The sequence below is a fragment of the Camelus bactrianus genome, chromosome 3, assembly GCF_048773025.1.
Source record: "Camelus bactrianus isolate YW-2024 breed Bactrian camel chromosome 3, ASM4877302v1, whole genome shotgun sequence".
Classification (NCBI taxonomy): Eukaryota; Metazoa; Chordata; class Mammalia; order Artiodactyla; family Camelidae; genus Camelus; species Camelus bactrianus.
The window spans coordinates 38,213,178-38,232,524 of record NC_133541.1 but is presented as its reverse complement, the minus strand read 5'-3'; the positions used below and the strand labels follow the sequence as shown (position 1 = coordinate 38,232,524).

Sequence of the window (19,347 nt, the reverse complement as noted above, 5' to 3'; positions counted from 1 at the left end):
GAGTGGGCTTCCGAGTTGTATTTTCTGAGGCCAACTACCCCCAAACTGCAAATAGTTTAAACGTTAAACTCATACATTAAACTCTTTGAACAAAGGAGACTATGAGAGCGTTGTGGTTCAGAGCTTGGGCTCTGTGGTTCACAGCTGAGTTAGAATTCTGTTTCTGTGACTCAGTAATAACTCTGTGTCCTTGAGCAAGTGTCTTGAGCTTTCTCAGCTTGTTTCCACATCTGTTATTATCCTCAAGTGGGGGCAATAATGATACCTATCTCACAGAGTTGTTATGAGAATTAAATGAGGTAAACCATGAAATGTGTGTGGCACCTAGTAAGCCTCAATAAATATTAGACTAAACAAACAAACAAAACTCCGAATAGCCACCAAGGTCATACCATGGGAAGATAACTACATTTGGCAAGTCCATCCGGTGGACCCAGTAAATTGTGTGTGAGCGATGGCAAGTATACTTCACTAACACTGAGAGATCGTGCTGAGAAATAATGAGCGATTTTTGGTAAAAAGAAAAGAAATGAATCTGGGACAGGCCCAGAATATTCAGAATAAAGACTTGGATGATGAGTGAATTTAGACAAAAATTAAGGCATCCTGATTCCAAAACGACCATTTTTGGTGTAATTTTTGACTCTCCCTAGAGATTTTCAGTTTTTTACAAGGACGTTCTCTATTTTAGTTTTTCCTCCACTTGTTTCTCCCTTCCCCTGAATCTCTCCTGAAGATTCTGTTTCCATTGCTTCATTACATCTTTTGATTTAAATTTTCATTTGAAAATAATTACATGTGCTACTGTTCACCTGGTATTTTGGTCCAATATGCTCCACTTTAGACATGGAAATGCCCTCCTGAAACATCACAGAGGTGAGGAACAGGCAACGCCTCTCTGGATGGCGGTGGAAGGGACCTAAAACTTCATACGTCAGGAATCTTCTTGACAGGCCTTACTAGGCCTGAGTCCAAGATGAAGCTGAGAAAAATGAAAAGGGATTTGGCTGACAAAGCAGATGACAGGCAGGGAGAGCCAGTGAAAGGGAATTGGCCAATGGCAAAAGGGGAATTGGCAAGGCTTTGTGAACCCCTTGCTGGAAAACCATAAACCTCGGATTGTCCGTCTGGCGCATCAGTCCTCAGAGGCAAATCATTTTTGCCTGTAGAAGGTGCCTGCCAGGAAGCTGCACGTCAGGGGGCGCCTTTGGAAGAGTGGGTCGTGTCTGGATTGGTGCCCAACACTAAGTGGACAGCGATGAGAAGAAACTGCTCACAATGAGGTCTCTGAGGGCTGGGAGATGGGGAGCTGCTCCAGTAGCTGACACGTGTGAGTCAGAACGATGGGAAAGGAAGCTGAGAAACAGGAGAGGACGGGACGCTGGGAGGGAGGAGGTGGGAAGCAGCTTTGTTTCTTCAGTCAGGGACTGTCGGGGCCTGCCTCCTCTGTGACAGGTCCCCACTTGGAATTACTCATCAGCTCTTTCGAAACTCATGTCTGCCTTCTTCCAGTTCTAATCCACTTCTCTGGGTCTCCCCAGTGAGCGGACTTGCCTTGAGGAAAATCTCTCTTAGGAGTAAAATCTGTGTTTGCGTGGTGATCCCGACTTGGCGGGCAGACCTGACGCCCAGGAGAGCAGGGCTGGTCCTCACTGTGCTGTTGAGCAGGGCCTTCACTTCAGAGCCCTCGAAAGTTTTCTCAGTGTCCTTTTCCTCTTGTCTTAGTCTTGTACCTTTTGGTTCTAATCCATCCAGAATCCCACTTCCAGCCATCTCCTGTGGCCTCTCACTCAATTCTTTCCTTCCTGAGAGGGCTGGCTTATGACCCATGTTTCCATCATCTCCCCTACCCAGATTTGCACAATGTATATTTGCTTTCTGTAGAGAATTAGCAGGGAAAAGTTCATGCTAAGGTGTTAATAACCAGTAATAATTTGGTGTGATAAACTCTATCAGAGCATAATGCCCTAGCCGAGTGCTCTCCAACATTTTTTCATGTCTGGAATGTGTAGAAAATGATAATAATGTTCCCAGACACTGTGATAAATAAAGTGAGAAACAATGGGCCACAGAGAGCTTGGCCACCAAACCATCTACCCACCCCCTGTTCCTCCCCATCCTTAAGGGCTGAAGGAATTGACATCTCCCAGCTTCTGTTACCCTGTTGTGCACATCAATTGGGAAGCTCTGTCTTAACCCAGTGGTTTTTTCAGATCATGCTTCATTGAGCCCTAGAAGTTTGCAGATGAGTCTCAGAGGGAGTGAAGGACTGATCCACTGGGTCACCTACTTTAGCTACAGCATCTCTGCTTCCACCTGTTTTATTAGGCCTCCAAATAAAGTTTTATTAAAAGGAAGGGTGTTGGCAGCCTAAAGGACTTAGAATATCACTATCTTAAAACCAACAAATGAAATCTTTAATGGTAGAAGCTCTGGCAACCACAACAAGGTAATGAGGGAGATATTCTGAAGATAGAGTGTTTTTCTGGGGCTCTTCCTCCATATCATTCAGGCAATAGAGTCTGCCCCATACAGATCTCCACACAAGCCTGAACATTATCTGTGCATATCTTGCCCCTCTGGCTATAGGGATTTTGTTCTTTTTTAAAGAGTCTGATGCTTGGAGAAATTACCCTAACAACAGGTAGCTTAATGGCAGAGCCTACTAATGTCTCAGCTCAGTGAAACCAAAAACCCAATCACTGTTCTTGCCTCTGCTACCTTCTGTATTACATCTTGATATATTTCTGCCATTTTTCAGAAGCCATGCAAAATTTAGGAGATCAAAGCTGCTGGAAAAAAGTCTAGCAAAATGAAGTGCTTGTAGGTTGGCTGAGTTATTCACAAGACTGAGGCATTGATGTATTTATAATTATTGTTATTACATTATTTTTCTGTTATTATTGTAAGTATTTCCATCCCCATCTTTTCCAAAAGGACTTAAAATGGGAAAGAGTCATTGAATTATGTTCTAAATAATAGATTTAATCTCAAAGTTTAGGTTGCTGGGTGTTTGATGAATGACATCATTTTAAAACTGTCAAAGTTTAATGTGAAATTATTTTAAGATTTCAATTGCCTGACTTTATTTTTAAACATTATATGAAAATAAAGTATCAGTGAGAGTTACAGGGTTTTTTTGTGGGTGTATGTGCACACATGCACCTCTGTGTTTTTTTTTCATTTATATTTCACATTTTTCTATAAAGAATTTGAGGCAGCAAAAACTATGGTTTTATACTTTAGGGAGAAGGCCTAAAAAACTGGTAAAGTTTTACATTTCAAGCAGGATTCACCAGTAACATTTTTCTTTTAGTCAATGGAATTTCACTAACACATTTGAAATATGCTTCTTCACCTTTAGATGTTTTTCTACTAGAGTTTTTCATCATTTTTCAGCAGCAACAGAGGAAAGTAGAGATGCAGAACTGAATTGAAGAATAGGCGCATTTCTGTGACCCTTGCCTCAAATTCTCTTTCTAAGGTTCTGGAAGCTCTGAATACAGCTGTCTGATTTATTCTTGATACTTCTGGGCCAGTGAAATTCTGGTCCTCAAAACAAAAAGTTTTAGAAACAGCCCAATCAAGCTTTATTTCTTGTAAAATAAATCAGTCTCCAGCAAAGAGAGCCTGTCCTTACATGGGACTCAGCACCTACTGAGGCAGGATTCATGCTCTTGAACACGAAGCAGAAAGTCAGCCAACTAAGACCATTTCTCTTGCTTCCAACTCTCTCTTACTCTCTGTTGCCTTTTCACTGTTCCCATGTGCTATATTGTCTGTGTGGACTTTATAAACATTGTGATGTAGCTATAGGCACAAATTACTCTATTCTCTAAGAGCAGTTGGCTAGCATTTAGAATATCCTGTTTTGGGGATCTGCCTTCCAGAGGTGGTTAACCAAGAGATGAAGTACCCTAGCCAGAATCTAAGATGGTCACTTAGTATCCTAAATAAAATGAACTAAATCCACACCAGGAGGCTTATTGATTAGTTAGCATAAGGGATGTTTAAAATAGTTTTTAATTGGTGAAATGAGTAGTATTCAAAAAGGTGGCTGGTTAGTAGTGTCATATGGAAACAACTGCCCTTTCCTGGATGAGGTAGTAGCACCTGGCAAGCCCAGCTTGCTGAGTACAAATGGTTCACATTTGCCATGTGGACTTCCCAATTCACCCTGCATTCCTTAGCTTCACAAGACACCCTGTGCCTGACCCAGCACAAAGCTGGCCACACCTGCCATCAGAATGTGCTTGCCCCCAATTCAGTTAAGCCTTTTATGGGAAATGCTGAACAGAGGGCCCAAGGGTACAGAGTGGGACCTTCCTAGCTGAAGAGCACACTTAAGACTATTTTTGAGCCTTAATGTGAATAAATGTTCAGGTGTTGTCATAATATTGTCTAAAACTACATTTCATTATAATATGGCTCCTGGTAGCAAGGTTGTAGGGAAAGGAACGTACAGTCTCCCCCATATCTAATGGCTGGAGGCTAGTGACACTTACCAGAAAAACTTCATATTTACTGAAAGGCCAGTTGGCTTGGGTGAATTGCCATGCCATGCAAATTTCAAATCCATGCTTCAAAGTCCAGAAAGGACTCACCCGCAATATAGAGAGTTTATTTAGATAAAGATGTTTAGCTTAAGGTTGTATTTTTTTCCTTGGAATTTTGGGTCTCTGATTGCCTTCTATAAATATCCCTTATTCAATTAATGAAGCTGTTTGGTGGGCCTTACACATGTCCCTGAACACCCTGTTACTGTGATTTCTAGGATATTTTCTGAACCCTTTTAAATTCTGGGGCCATGAGAATTGCCTGCTTAAGCAATAGCTATGCTCTTTTCTGTGGCATTTCCTTATAAAACGATGGATTCTAAACAGGATGAGGAATGAGGGCCGCTGAGGAATGAGTGGAAGCTGGGTAGACTGTTCCCCCCATTCTGGGCTGGCTGGGATGGCCAGCTCTGCCCAGGGAGTCAGGGAGAGGCCCACTGAGGACCCCAGGCTTCATCCCAGCAAAATGTCTTTTGAGATTTCATGCCTATCAAGTTCATCTTCAAAGAACACAATGCCCTTCTGATTTTTCTATTATTATTTAAACAAGAGTCAATCACTGATTAATTGTGTCTGGGATATGTCAGGCCAAAGCCTGCCTTGGGGCAAGAGTTTGAACAAGATGATTGGGACTGTGAGGGAGAATTGAGAGATCTGTTTGGAAGCATTGGGGTACTTCCCTGAAGAAGGTAACATGGAATTCATCATCAGTAGCAGTTTTTCTTTTATTCCCCTCTATGAACTATTTGGAACACTGGGGGCCTTGGAGGTGCCCATTGGCCTAAAGTGGATGAGCATCCTCCCGAGGGCTGCAGGGCAGTGCATCAGAGAACCTCTAGGGGGCAGCACTCAGGCACAGGTCTCAGTGAGACTTGGGTGCAGAGTGGGCAGGCACCCAGAGGCACCATCACCTGCTTCTCACAGAAAGATTAGTGCACATACAAAGATAACATTCTCCAAGCAGTAATAAGGTCTTGAATACAAGAAAGCAGCAAACCAGAGCAAGAACCGACTGGTGTGTCCAAAGGACTTCAAGCCAGATTTCACCAAGTTTTTATTGAGAAAAAACTGAATGCTTTTATGAGAATCCTAGTGTATAATCATCATAATTGAATAATAATCATGCTTAACATTTATTCCTTATTCCATATGTGGATTCAATCATTCTCTGTCATTTTGTCATTTTCATGAAATCTGGAGTTATATAAGCAATCCTGTGTTTATTACAGAGAATGACCTGGAATAGTTGGCTTCTCCCTGCTTATGGAAGTGACAGTTCTGGGGCCAGTAGCTGAATAAACTTCAAAGAATTTATTCCTGAGTCTTCCTCATAGCCCACATTCACCAATTTTAACTCTATTCCCCTTATGGTCCTGACTAGTCTGAGAAGTAGTCAGTCACTTCAAATATTCTGTGAATTTTCTTAAATGAAGGGACAGATCTTTAGATTGCCTTTGGGAAAGTTTCAAGCTATCTCTGATACAGATTGGTTCTCCTCCCTATAATACCTGAAAGTATTTTAGAACCCAGCAATGTTTGGGTCCTCATTCTAATTGCCTGTGACTCAGATGTGAATTGGTGCTCACAAAGTCTCAGTCAGATGTTATGGTCCTTCCTGCCTCCAGCTTCTGGGTCCACATGTGCTGTCTCTGCATCAGCCTCTCTCAACCCAGGAGTAACTCTCAACCCTTTGCCATTTTATACCAAAAAAAATCACTCTCTAAGCATTTCATGAGTAAAATTTTGTACTGAAGGTTTGGGACTCATGGGTAAGAGTGTATAGGTGGGTCATGTTGCATAACTAAAGGCCTCCCAATGACTCTTCTATTTCTCTCCCTCCCTCACTGTCCCTATGAGCTCCATGATCAACTCCCTCTGTTAAGCAATCTAACCCAATTCCTTTAGCTCCTACCTCTAACCTTCCATCAAGGATCTCACTCACAGAAAAGTGTCCTCTATTTAACAAAACCAATGCTTCTTAGAAGATAGCTAGAAATATAAACAATAACAACAGCAATTCAGTTGCATGTGTTTACTAGTGGACTGAGATCAAGTCTAAGTCTCTGCCTCCACTGAAAGGCAGCACAAGGTTTTAGAAAAGGAACTGAATTTAGAGTCAGCCTCTTGGGGTTAAAGCCAGCAGCAGCCCTCACTAGCCATGTGGAAAAGCCAGCAGTCCATTTTCAATCCTCAATTCATCTTCTGAAGAGTAAAGATGTTACTATGTTTTGAAACATTATGCTGATCCAAGAAAATAATTTATGCAATGCACTCTGAAACACTGGAGCAGTGGTGCTCCAGACACTTAGCTTTTCCAGACTGAGGAGTGCTGCTGGCATTTAGGGATACTGGGTGCCCTACACTGTGGGGAGATTCTACATAACACAGAATTTCTGCATTACCAATAGCATGTCCATGGAGAAACACTGTCTCTAAACACAGTGTGACAGAAAAGTATGTGACCTCTGACCTTCTACCTTTCACACAAAATGCAGATGGATTGATACATAGTGCAGATAATTCTTTAAGAAGTTCTTTCTCATTCTGGGTTATTTTGGGCTAATCTTTGTTCTCTGGCATCCAATAACACCACCAACATTTTAATTATAATCTTGAGCTTTCTTCTATAAGGAGTACTTCCACTTAGCATGTCTTTGTTTAATTTTTCACAGAAACTATATTATACCTTCCAGAAGACAAAAGAAGGAGGAAAAATTATGCAGTAGAGGTTAGGAGAATTTTCCCCATGGTGAAGATACAAGGAAGCAGGTGATACATGAATTGATCAGCTATTGAGGCCAAGTGGTGGTCTTGTCCTTTTTTTTTAATCCATGTGAATTTTTTAAATAGTTACTTCAAGATAGTCCATGGTACTATATAAAAAGCAAGATCATGAACAATAAAGCTGATGGCAGGACTGTATGTATGATGTCCACAAACAAAAGGGATTTAAATTATCTGTTCTCAATGATTGCTAATCATACTAACAGAGAATAAAACAATATTAAAATATTTCATCCTTAGTAAATTAATCTTCCTTAGAAAATCTGATTATTACAGGTAAAATATAACATTTTAGAACTTTCATTTAAACATACAAATTTTATGAACCCTTTTAGAATTTTTCAAATGGGAATTATAAAAGTCAATGATAAAGAAAATTCTATTTTCAGATGATGTGTATCTTAAAGTATTATGAAGAATATTCTTTATTCTGAAAACAATGTCAGGAAAGAATACCTCAATTCCTCTAAAACCACTAGTTCTAATTATGCAATTGTCATTTTAGTAACATTAACAAGGAAACATATTTACAATTATTTTTCCCCCCAGGCTCAGTTGTCTTTATTCTTTTTTTTTACAATGTTGTGTCAAATTCTAGTGTAGAGCACAATTTTTCAGTCATACATGAACATATATATATTCATTGTCACATTTTTTTTTCGCTATGAGCTACCACAAGATCTTGTATATATTTCCCTGTGCTATACAGTATAATCTTGTTTATCTATTATGCATTTTAAAATCCCAGTCTGTCCCTTCCCCCCCCCACCCCCTTGGCAACCACAAGTTTGTATTCTATGTCTATGAGTCTGTTTCTGTTTTGTATTTATGTTTTTTTTTCCTTAGATTCCATAAATGAGTGATCTCATATGGTATTTTTCTTTCTCTTTCTGGCTTACTTCACTTAGAGTGACATTCTCCAGGAGCATCCATGTTGCTGCAAATGGCATTACGTTGTCAGTTTTTGTGGCTGAATAGTATTCCATCGTATAAATATACCACAGCTTAACAAGAAAACATATTTACAATTTAACACTGCAATCATCTGTCAAATAATTAAGATAGAATAAATACTGCATATGCATTAGGTTGAACATTACTTGTGTATATTTTTAAATATAGCGTTCTTTCATTCAATCTTTTGATAAATTGGACTACACATGTCTTATTTTAATACTCTAAAACCATTTGGAAACATTTTTTTTTACACTTCTAGCCCTGAAAGTCCATTATAATGTCTTTATAAATATTCCTCGTAACCAAATGAAATTTGTGTTTTGTGTCCTTAATATTAAGTTTAGAACTTAATATATTTGAAAGTGTGATGAAGTAGCTCTGTCTTTCCATTTGTTTGTATGGTCTGAAATCACAGTTCTGCACAGCGGGTGTGTTTTCTCTCTGTCAAACCATAAAGTAATACACTTTTCACAAAATATATGCTGACAGATAGGAAGAACTGGCTTTTGAAATTCAGCTTGACATATCAAACAAATACCATCCACATCTGAAACACTGTCTCTTGCCGGCAGCCACTCCATAACTTCGTCATGTAAAACATATTTGCAAAACCTGTCTGAAAGTTCTTAAGATGTCAAAAATGTCCAGAAGTTTTAGTATGAAGTAGAGTAAAACCAGCACTACCCCAAGACTCCATCTAGTTATATTACCAAACTCCCCATAGCTTATAAAGTAACAAAGCCAAACTAGTATGTGAACAAAAGTTCAGTAATACTGACATAATTCTTCTGAAAGCACTTAACAGTAACCCTTGGGTTTAAAAGGCATGGTGAAAGAAGGCATCTATAAAATAAGGCATTTCAAGCCCATGAAGAGGAATTCCAGAATGAAGCCTATAACTGAGATAATCCAAAGTACTTCCTGGAAGCTTGAATGGTCCAAAGTAGAATTTACAAATATTAAGCTGTGATAAAGTGACTTAGACTGAAAGGTGTAACGTAAAAGAACAGAAGATCCTGCTAAGAATACCAGTAACCAAGCACACTGAATCTTGGAGCACCTTTCTCTTAGAAAAACCTGGTTTACGATGCTTTTGATTGCATATACAGAAGATGTAAACAGCTCAATTCTGAGAGAAATGCCTGTTATATGCTGCATAATAATCAGAATCAAAATATATGGAAGACTTTTTTTGCAACCACTTGAAGAGATATTGGAATTCTGAGGAGGAGATACTACCATGATCTCCAGACTCCGTGTCAGTATCATCAGGCTGCCTTGCTTCATTGTAGGAATAACACCATTGCCTATGTGTGTACCACACCCACGAGTGCAGCTCTGGACACCTGACCTTGAATTTCTGGAGCTTGGATTTTCAGCACATTCTTTAGGTATGGAGTTTATCTAGATATGAACATCTCCAGAATAAAGACATGAAGCTTCTCCTGTCAGTCTTGTTTGGACACATCAGAAGGCTGAGGCATTCTCACTGCCTGCAGCTCCTGAAGGACTATGCAGTTGGCTACAGTTGGCTTGCATGACCCTTGAATACTTTTTCTGTGGTCCAATTTCTTTGCTTCAGGGTTCTGTCTCCTCTCATGACGTTGAGTGGACGGAGCCCCGGGCAATGACTGCAGGAACAGCGGGAGATGCTGCCTCGAGGCCTTCAGTCAGGGCCATCACCTTCAAACCCCATGACCTGCAACTCCAGCCCCTCTTGGAGGCCTGAGTAGTTGTCTTTCCAAGGCTGATATTACCTGGTATAAGTAACTGTTGAGCTAAAGGAAATACAAATTTCAAGTACCTTTCCCCTCCCTCTCCTTCAGTTTGCAGTAAGCAAGGTAGCCATAAATAGGTCCCAGATCCCCAGAGCCCCAGACCTCCAGGAGCAGCACAGCTCAGATCCCCTGGCTCTTCATCTGCCCATGATGTTGTTGAGAGGCCTGACATCTGTAGACCAGGCTCCTGATTTGCTCTTCTGGTCCCCTACCTTTGCTCCCCCTTTGTCCTCAGGCGTGGACTTGTAGCTGCTACTCCCACCATGGAGATGGTCCATGTGAGGTGGGTGGGGAGGATATGCATATGTTGTCCTTGGGCCAGGAACTAGATGAGTGTTTACATTCCTCTCATGGACTCTGCATTCTGAGGGTTTAATGAGCTGTTTTGAAAGATACTTGATGAAGTGATATTTTTTCGTAGATATTTTATTATTTTATGCAAGGGGGAAAAACCTTGGCCTCTGTGGGCATCAAGAGGAACATGCTTCAGATGAGGATGGGAGGGCCTAGCTGCCTGGGAAGGTATGGAATATCTAAGCCAGTTATGATTCTATCTCCAGTCAACAAGGTGACCCACCATTTCTGTTCTTAGATTACATCTCTGATTACTTTGACAATGTCATTTCTCCCTCTGGAATCTTCAGTGACTCTGTGGGCTGATAGAAATATTCCAACTTCCTTAGCCTTTCACCCAATCTTTCCATAATTTGAGTCAAAGTTGCTTCTCTAGTGTTCTCTTATAACTCATTTTATAAATCTTATACCTCAGTTCCCTTCAAAAGCAAAAAAACTAACAAAATAACTTGTCCTTCCCTGAAAACAGGTTCTCCAGCTAGTTTAGCTACTAATTAATAAGCAGTATGACCCTGGCTAATCATTAACATCTTCAAGTCCCAGCAGCCTGGCTCGTAAAATCCAGGGGTGAGGCCTGGGCTGATGAATTTGTCACAAGGTTCCCAGGTGAATCTAACACACATCCAAGTTTATGAATGTCTGGACCTAAAACCTGCTCCAACTTTGATTTTCCCACATGTTACCCATGCACTGCAATTCTCTGCTCCATGTGTTTACCTCATAAAGGACCTTTTCCTGGAACATTTCACTTTCCTTCTAATTAGCCCCCGCACACCTGTGTGTACCTGTGCATTTGTGTGCGGGCACTCACGCACACACACCCCCGCAAATGCCCCCACATCAAGGTCCTTCACGGTAAACTCCCACACCACCTCCTCCAGAAAGTCTTGCCTGAGACTGAGCTTGTCTTCCTATGCTCTTTCCTCAAACTCCTCTACCACAATCAGTCTTAGTTTTTAGTGGGTTTTGTTTAACGCACCCCTGGTAGACTGTAAACTTCCTGAGCATAAATATTCCTTCCTGTTCATCTTTCCTGTTCCACATTATTCAAAGTAGTAGCTCATGAGAGTAGACTGAAATGAGTTAAACTGACTTGGTATGAATTCATTGAGAGACATCTTGGTGAAGGTGACTTGTTGGAGGGTCTTGGGAAGATTGCTGACTAGGGTGGAGGTCGTGTGTCTCTCTGACTATCATGAAAACTTTACCAGTCACATTCCATATCTGTCTCTAAGCACATGTGATTGTGGACTCAAAGTTATAAGAAAAACTACAGCTGTTTTTTGTCAAAATCGGTTGATTTTTGTATCTGTAATCTTGCAGCCAGAGTGGTTGAGTTGATATATTTAATGACTCTGTACAGACGAAAGTCTGTTCTTGAGAAATGAGGAGGGGGAACCATTAATCTTTTCTAGAATAAACAGAGTTGTAATGACTCTTTAATCTGAAGGGTGGAGATCCTAAGCTGGAACGCAGCACCCAAGGACCCGCCAAATTCCGTGAGGAGCGAGTAGCACCCAGATGATAATTGATTGTGGGATCATTTTCCCTGTGGTCTCAGAGGGACGTTCACAGTATCCCTAACTTTTAAAGGGGCCTTATCAAAGTAGCTGCCCCAGCTTCATGAGAAAGAAAAGCTGTCACCATCTGAGGCCTTTGGGAGACTTGCTTTTCTAAGCTTGCTTCGAAGCTTTGGGGTGCCTACTCGATCAGCATTTTGCTTTGGGTTGCCTTCCCTTGTGTCGTGTCAATGCCCCTCCCACCCAACCATCTCCTTCCACAAGAGTTCCTGCTTCTCCCAAAGGCATGGGGGAGAGAGGCTCTGTTCTCTGCTTTCCCGGTACTCACTAATTCACTAATCCCTGGAATCTGGCCAATGTCCCCCTCAAGGTCATGAAGGATTGGCTATCTTTGCTGCCAGCCAGACTCAGCAGTCTCTGTCCCAACATCCTACTTGCCTTCTCAAGGGCATGTCAGACTTCTGAATTCCCTTTGCTGCCTTGGCTTCCAACTCTATTCGCCTCTGCTTCTCTTCTCTTTCTCTGATGCCTCTTCCTTGCCTGTCACTTAAATGTTGGCATCCTCACACTTCTTTCTTAAGTCAACCTCTCGTCTCCAACTACATTCCTTTATAATTGAAGTATAGTTGATTTACAATATTGTGTTAGTTTCAGGTGCACAGCATAATTATTCAGTATTTTTGCAGATTATATTCCATTAAGGTTGTTACAAGATAATGGATACAATTCCCTATGCTATACAGTAGATCCTTGTTGCTTATCTATTTTATTTATAGTAGTTTATATCTATTAACCCCATACTCCTGATTTATCCCTCCACCCTTACCTCTTCCCCTTGGTAACCATAAGTTTCTTTTCTCAATCTGTGAGTCTATTTCTATTTTGTATAAACATTCATTTGTATTATTTTTTTAGAGTTCACATAGAATGGATATCATGTAGTGTTTGTCTTTTTCTGACTTATTTCACTAAGCATAATATTCTCTAGGTCCATCCATGTTGCTGCAAATGGCAGTGTTTCATTCTTTTTTATGGCTGAGTAATATTCCATTGTATATATATACCACATTGTCTTAAGCCAATCTTCTGTTGTTGGGCACTGGGGTTGCTTTCATGTCTTGACTATTGTAAATAGTGCTGCTATGAACATTGGGGTGCATGTATCTTTTCAAATTAGTGTTTTCATTTTTTATGGATATATATCCAGGAGCGGGGTTGCTAGATCATATGGTAGTTCTGTTTTTAGTTTTTTTAGGAACCTCCATTCTGTTTTCCATAGTGGCTGCACCAATTTACATTCCCACCAACAGTGTACAAAGGTACCCTTTTCTCCTCATCCTCACCAATATTTTTTGTAGACTTTTTGATGATAGCCATTCTGACAGGTATGAGGTAGTACCTCATTGTAGGTTTGATTTGAATTTCTCTGATAATTAGCAATGTTGAGCATCTTTTCATGCACCTATTTGCCATCTGTATATCTTCTTTGGGAAAATATCTATTCAAAATGTTATTTATTTTCACAGAATCTTGATGCCAAGGGTTCCTAAGCCTACAACCCTCTCCCAAGATACAGGCTCATTTTTTAAATGCTGTGATAGATAGACATAATTTGGACATTCTATTGGTATTTCACACTCACCTTCTCCAAATCTAATGGATTATCTCTGACCTACCCCCACCCACCCCTCCTCTTCAAATAGTCTTCAGTGCCTGTTTTCCATTTACCCTGCGGTATCCTATGGTAGCACCACTTGTACCTTGTACTCTAAATCCTGGAACATGTGTGACTCTCAACCTCTTTTCCATTCCTTTCAATGACATATTACTCTTTACTAAATTCTTAGAGTTCAGTCCGATAGATTCTTACCTGAATTGTTCCAGTAAGTCTCTTTTCCTTTCCATATCCACAGCTATCATTCCGGCTCTTGTGATTTTTTTTTTAATCTCACAACAGCCTTGTTACTGGGGATCCTACTTCAAACCCTGTTCAAGTTAAAAAAAAAAAACCCTGGACACCAAGACTCAGGGAAGCTTCCCTGGTTGACAGCCCTTTACACATGTTGTCACACAAATTTGCTGGGAAAAGAAGTGTGTCCCTGTGTGACTTCACTGGGAGGGGACATCTGGCAGCTTGTACATCAGGTTTATCCTGGACTTCACCCCATGCATCTTTCCCTATGTTGATTTTAATCTGTATCCTTTCACTTTAATAAACCATAACTATGAGCACAACAGTTTCTGAGTCTTCTGAGCTCTAGCAAATCATTGAGCCTGAGGGTAGTCTTGGGGATCTCCAGTACAGCATATCATTCACATGCTTCAAAACTTCAGTTTTTTCCTTTCTTTTTTTTTTCAGTTTGTGTGTGTGTGTGTGTGTGTGTGTGTGTGTGTGTGTGTGTGTGTATATGGATAGTAAATTTACAATGTTGTGTCAATTTCTGGTGTACAGCATAATGTTTCAGTCATAGAGGAATATACGTATATTCATTTTCATATTCTTTTTAGCCATAAGTTATTACAAGAAACTGAATATAGTTCCCTGTATTAAATAGGATGAACTCGTTGTTTATCTATTTTATATATATTAGTTGGTATCTACAAATATCAAACTCCCAATTTATCCCTTCCCACCCCTTCCCCTGTCCCCCCACCCCCAGTAACTGTAAGTTTGTTTTCTATGTCTATAAGTCTGTTTCTGTTTTATAAATAAGTTCGTTTGTCTTTTTTTTTTTTTAGGTTCCACATATAAGTGATATTATATGGTATTTTTCTTTCTCTTTCTTGCTTACTTCACTCAGAATGACGATCTCCAGGTCCACCCATGTTGCTGCAAATGGCATTATTGTATTATTTTTTATGGCTGAATAGTATTCCATTATAAATATACCACAACTTCTTTATCCAGTCATCTGTCAATGGACATTCAGGTTGTTTCCATGACTTGGCTATTGTAAATAGTGCTGCTATGAACATTGAGGTGCATGTATCTTTTTGAATTAATGTTCCCTCTGAATATAAGCCCAGGAGTGGAGTTGCTAGATCATATGGTAAGTCTATTTTTAATCGTTTGAGGAATCTCCATACTGTTTTCCATAACAGCTACACCAAACTGCATTCCCACCAGCAGTGTAGGAGGGTTCCCTTTTTTCCACAGCCTCTCCAGCATTTATTGTTTGTGGACTTTTGAATGATAGCCATTCTGACTGGGGCAAGGTGATACCTCATTGAAGTTTTGATTTGCATTTCTCTGATAATTAGCAATATTGAGCATTTTTTTCATGTGCCTATTGGCCATTTGTATGTCTTTAATGGAGAATTGCTTGTTTAGGTCTTCTGCTCATTTTTGGATTGGGTTGTTTGTTTTTTCTTATTAAGTTGTGTGAACTGTTTATATATTCTGGAAATTAAGCCCTTGTCAGTCTCATCTTTTGCAAATATTTTCTCATTCTGTAGGTTCTCTTTTTGTTTTGGTTATGGTTTCCTTTGCTGTGCAAAAGCTTATATGTTTAATTAGGTCCCATTTGGTTATTTTTGCTTTTATTTCTATTGCCTGGCTAGACTGCCTTAGGAGAACATTGCTGAGATTGTCAAATAATGTTTTGCCTGTTTTCTTCTAAGAGGTTTATAGTGTCTTGTCTTATGTTTAAGTCTTTAAGCCAATTTGAGTTTATTTTTTCAAAACTTTAATTTTAAGTTATACCTTGCTAATGATGACTTCACTACTGGTTACAACCCACCAGCAAATCCTAGCACACTAGTTGTACTTTGCAAAGGGAGGGAGCATGTCTTTCTCTTCTTTTCATCCCCTGATGATTCCAGGCACACAAAGCATCCTTCTCATTTTGACTTTGCCTCCCACGTAAAAAAAGAACTGATGGTAGGGACTTTCAAGAATTCTGGTCCCTGATTTAGGGATGTCTCCTGATAAATCAGTAAAATGACTTCTGATTATGACTTGGGTTACCATGAAGTTTGTCACAGGGAGCAAATTCTCTGGACCAGGCCAAAGAGAGCTTTCCGGCCCTAGTGATGGCTATATATTTTATTTAATTATTATTTTTTTTACATTCTTGTGTCGCATGCAAACTAATGTTTATTTTTATTGGTGTGGATAACTCTAACAGCCTGATCACCAGGCACTGCTGATAATGAGATTCTGAGTCTTTGAGGGAGTGCTGGACCCTCATATGAAGCCGTCTAATTGAGAGCCTGTGAGGACATGTCTGGCTCCAGTCTAAGCCCTTCCTTAGACCACATCACCACTATTTTCATCTCTATGATGTCTCTCAATTTCTGAATAACTTATGTCTCTTTCAGAAATAAGATGTAATCTTGAAACAAGTGAGTTGTGCTAGATGGTTCTGGTTTCCATATTCAGATGACTGTGAAAGAATTATACTTATTTATTTTAAAAAATCTGGTTTATCCCAGATCTCTACAGCTGGATAAAAAGACAGTATGAGAGTTTTCCCTTGTAACATTGCACCTTACCAACTACTTGCCTGGTACTAGAAAACTGATCTTTTTCTAACTCTAGCAATTCTGTGTCTTCTGGGAGGTGCTTCTCAAACTTTAATATGCATGTGAGTCACTTGGAGATCATTGTTAAAATTCAGGTTCTGATTCAGCAGGTTTGGGCTTGGGCACGAGATTTTGCATTTTTAAAAGTCCTCAAATGATGCTAGTACTTCTGATGGACCACACTTTGAGTGCATAGGGTGCATGAGGTAAAGCAAGGCTCTGAGGAACATACATAGGTAGACCAAGTGGTCACTTACACAGTGAGATTGAAGGTACAGAATTTAAGGCTTTCAGTCTTCTGCAAAGTATCCTTCCCACAACCTGTCATTCCACCATCATGGTTTTTATGCCTCTGTCCCTATGAAATTTTTCTGGTCCCAGAAATCCTATGCTAAAATGCAAATACTCTTTGATGAAAACATACCTTAAGTTCAGCTAATCCCTTAGCAGGGATCCCCTGCAGCCAGCTGGAAACAAAGATAGCAGTTGGACTATGAGGAAGGTTACAGTATGACACTTCAGGGAGGGCTGCTGTTCAAAAGGAAGACTATCAGATAGGAGTGCTTTTAGTTGCGAGTAACAAAAAAACTGAATTAAGGGTGATTTAAGCAATACAGACATTTACACATCTCACCTGAGAAGTTTAGCAGCTCAGGGCTCTATCATATCATCAAGAATCTAGGTTCTTTCTGTCTTCTAACCCCCAGTTTCTCCATCTTTGGTTATTCTCTCTTTATCTTTGTGTTTATTGCCTCATGGCCCCACAATGGCTGCTACAGTTTCAGGTATCACTTGCACTTTGAAAATGGAAGGAAAAGAAAAGAACTTCACAAACCACATCTGTGCCTTTTACTAGGAAAGCAAAATTCTTAGCAAAAGCTTCAATCAAGCCTTCCTTTAAACCAATCACTGGCAAAGGGGAATGGGGTTACCCTGGGCTTAGAGTAAGCCTGACTCACTCTCTTGAGGTTAGAAGAGGGGCCTATCCTTCCCCATAACAAAGCAAATCCATTTATTACAAAATCAGGGAGTGAAATGTGGGGCAAATGGCATTGAGTAGACTATGAACAGTGCCTGCCCCTAGGAAGAAACCAGTTCATGCTAGTAAGAGAGGCAGCAATTCACCAGAGCCCAATTTCACCAATGCCTCAATCTGCCTCTAACACCCACCTCCTGATATTTCCCCATGAATTCTTCACTTTAGAACAGAAACACTCGTTTGACCTTCACTTTGAGTTCATAAAGGCTGTGCTGGGGGAAGAATGTATGATGGGTGCTTGATTAATATTTGCTGATTGATCAAAACAGGAATGTTAGAAGTGATTTGAAGTGTTGAGAGAAAGACATGGAAAAAGATACGCAGAAGTAATGGGTCTAGCTCTTTGAATAAAACAGATCTTCTAATACAAACATCTTATTTAAACCTCAAAATAATCCTGTGAGGTAAGCAGTATTTTCTACATTTTATAGATCAGAACTCAGAGTGACTAAGAATCTGGCCCCAAGCCACAGTTTGTAACTGGAAGATTTGGGATTCCAGTGAACTCTCTGATTCCAGTGCTCTGTACCCTCACACTGATACTTGTACGTTCAGGCGAGGGTCTTGCTCAGAGTTGTCACCTTGTGAATTTTATACTTACTCAAGGGGTCTGCTTTGATGACAAATTCTTTACACCCCCTCCTTTGGAATTGCCTTCAAGTCTGCTTACTGGATACACACACACATGCACGCATGCGCATTCACGCACGCACACACACACACACACACAGTGGAGATGGGGAGAAGGTTGTATTACTTTAAGGCAGTTACATCTCAAAACCATGAAGTTCCAGATCTACATTATCAAATGTACAGCTCTAACTTGGAACACCTCTTACTCTTCCCCTTTATCTCTGCCTCTACTCCACCAGTCATACTTATCATCCTCCTTTTTCAAAATTATTACAGATTTATTGAGGAAATTTTAGAACAGAAATAAAAATTCACTCTAGGGCTACATTAAAATTTTCATCATTGTATTTGCCTTCCTCAACTTACTAGTAAGTTTCCTACATTAGATCTCTATTCACTCCAGATACAAAAAGCTTTCCAGTCTCATTGGGTATCTTGTCTGATGGGAATCCAAGTCAGGCAATTACAGGACTCTAGTGGAGGGCGTCTCATTTGGGCCAGCTTGTCTACTGATTTGTTTCTGCCCCTATTGATTAAATTTCTTTTGAGTTGCCTCCAGCAATTAGGCATTCAGATCCTTGAGGCAAGGATCAGTGCTAGGACCCCCACCAGAAACAGATGTCTGAGACACATATCCTATTCTTTTAACTTCAGGCCCCTCTGTTCTGCCTGGTGGGGAAATGACTTGGCTTCTGTTGGTGCAGTTGGTCTTCCCTGGCCTCTGTGTACCTGGGATGGGCTGTCTGTCCCCTTTTCTAAGCTGCAGCAAGTGTTTTGATAGAATGAGAATGTCCCATTCCTTTGCACAGCCTTTTCCAGAGAGGGAAAAAAACAGATAATGCCTTTCTAAAGTGCTAAGATGAGCTATGGCAAAAGGAAAAAGGGAAGAATGGAGATGAGGAAAGAAGAGAGAGGAAGGAAACCAATTCTCACTATATGCTGGGAACAGGCCTAGGTGTTTCGGCATACGTTATATCATTCCATCCTCACAAGCCCAAGAAGTGGGCATTACTTTTTATATTTTACAGATGGGTATATTGAGGCTCAGAAAGGCTGAGAAAATTCGTCCAGGTCACACAGTGTGTAAATGGAAAATCTGGAATTTGAATAATCTCTCTGAGTCCAGAGCCTCTTTCCATAACAATTTGATGTTTTGGATGCCTAGGACACTGTTTTGGAAAAGGCATGGAAAATGGAGAGAT

At 40.3% G+C, this 19,347-nt stretch overlaps 1 protein-coding gene and 1 pseudogene across 3 annotated transcripts in view; one reads left to right on the top strand and one right to left on the bottom strand.

Annotated features, from left to right (window-relative positions):
- ANKRD55 (ankyrin repeat domain 55) overlaps window positions 1-19,347 on the top strand; it is a 255,412-nt gene that overhangs the window by 99,633 nt on the left and 136,432 nt on the right. The window lies entirely within an intron of this gene.
- LOC105077799 (E3 ubiquitin-protein ligase RNFT1 pseudogene) lies at window positions 8,645-9,940 on the bottom strand (annotated as a pseudogene).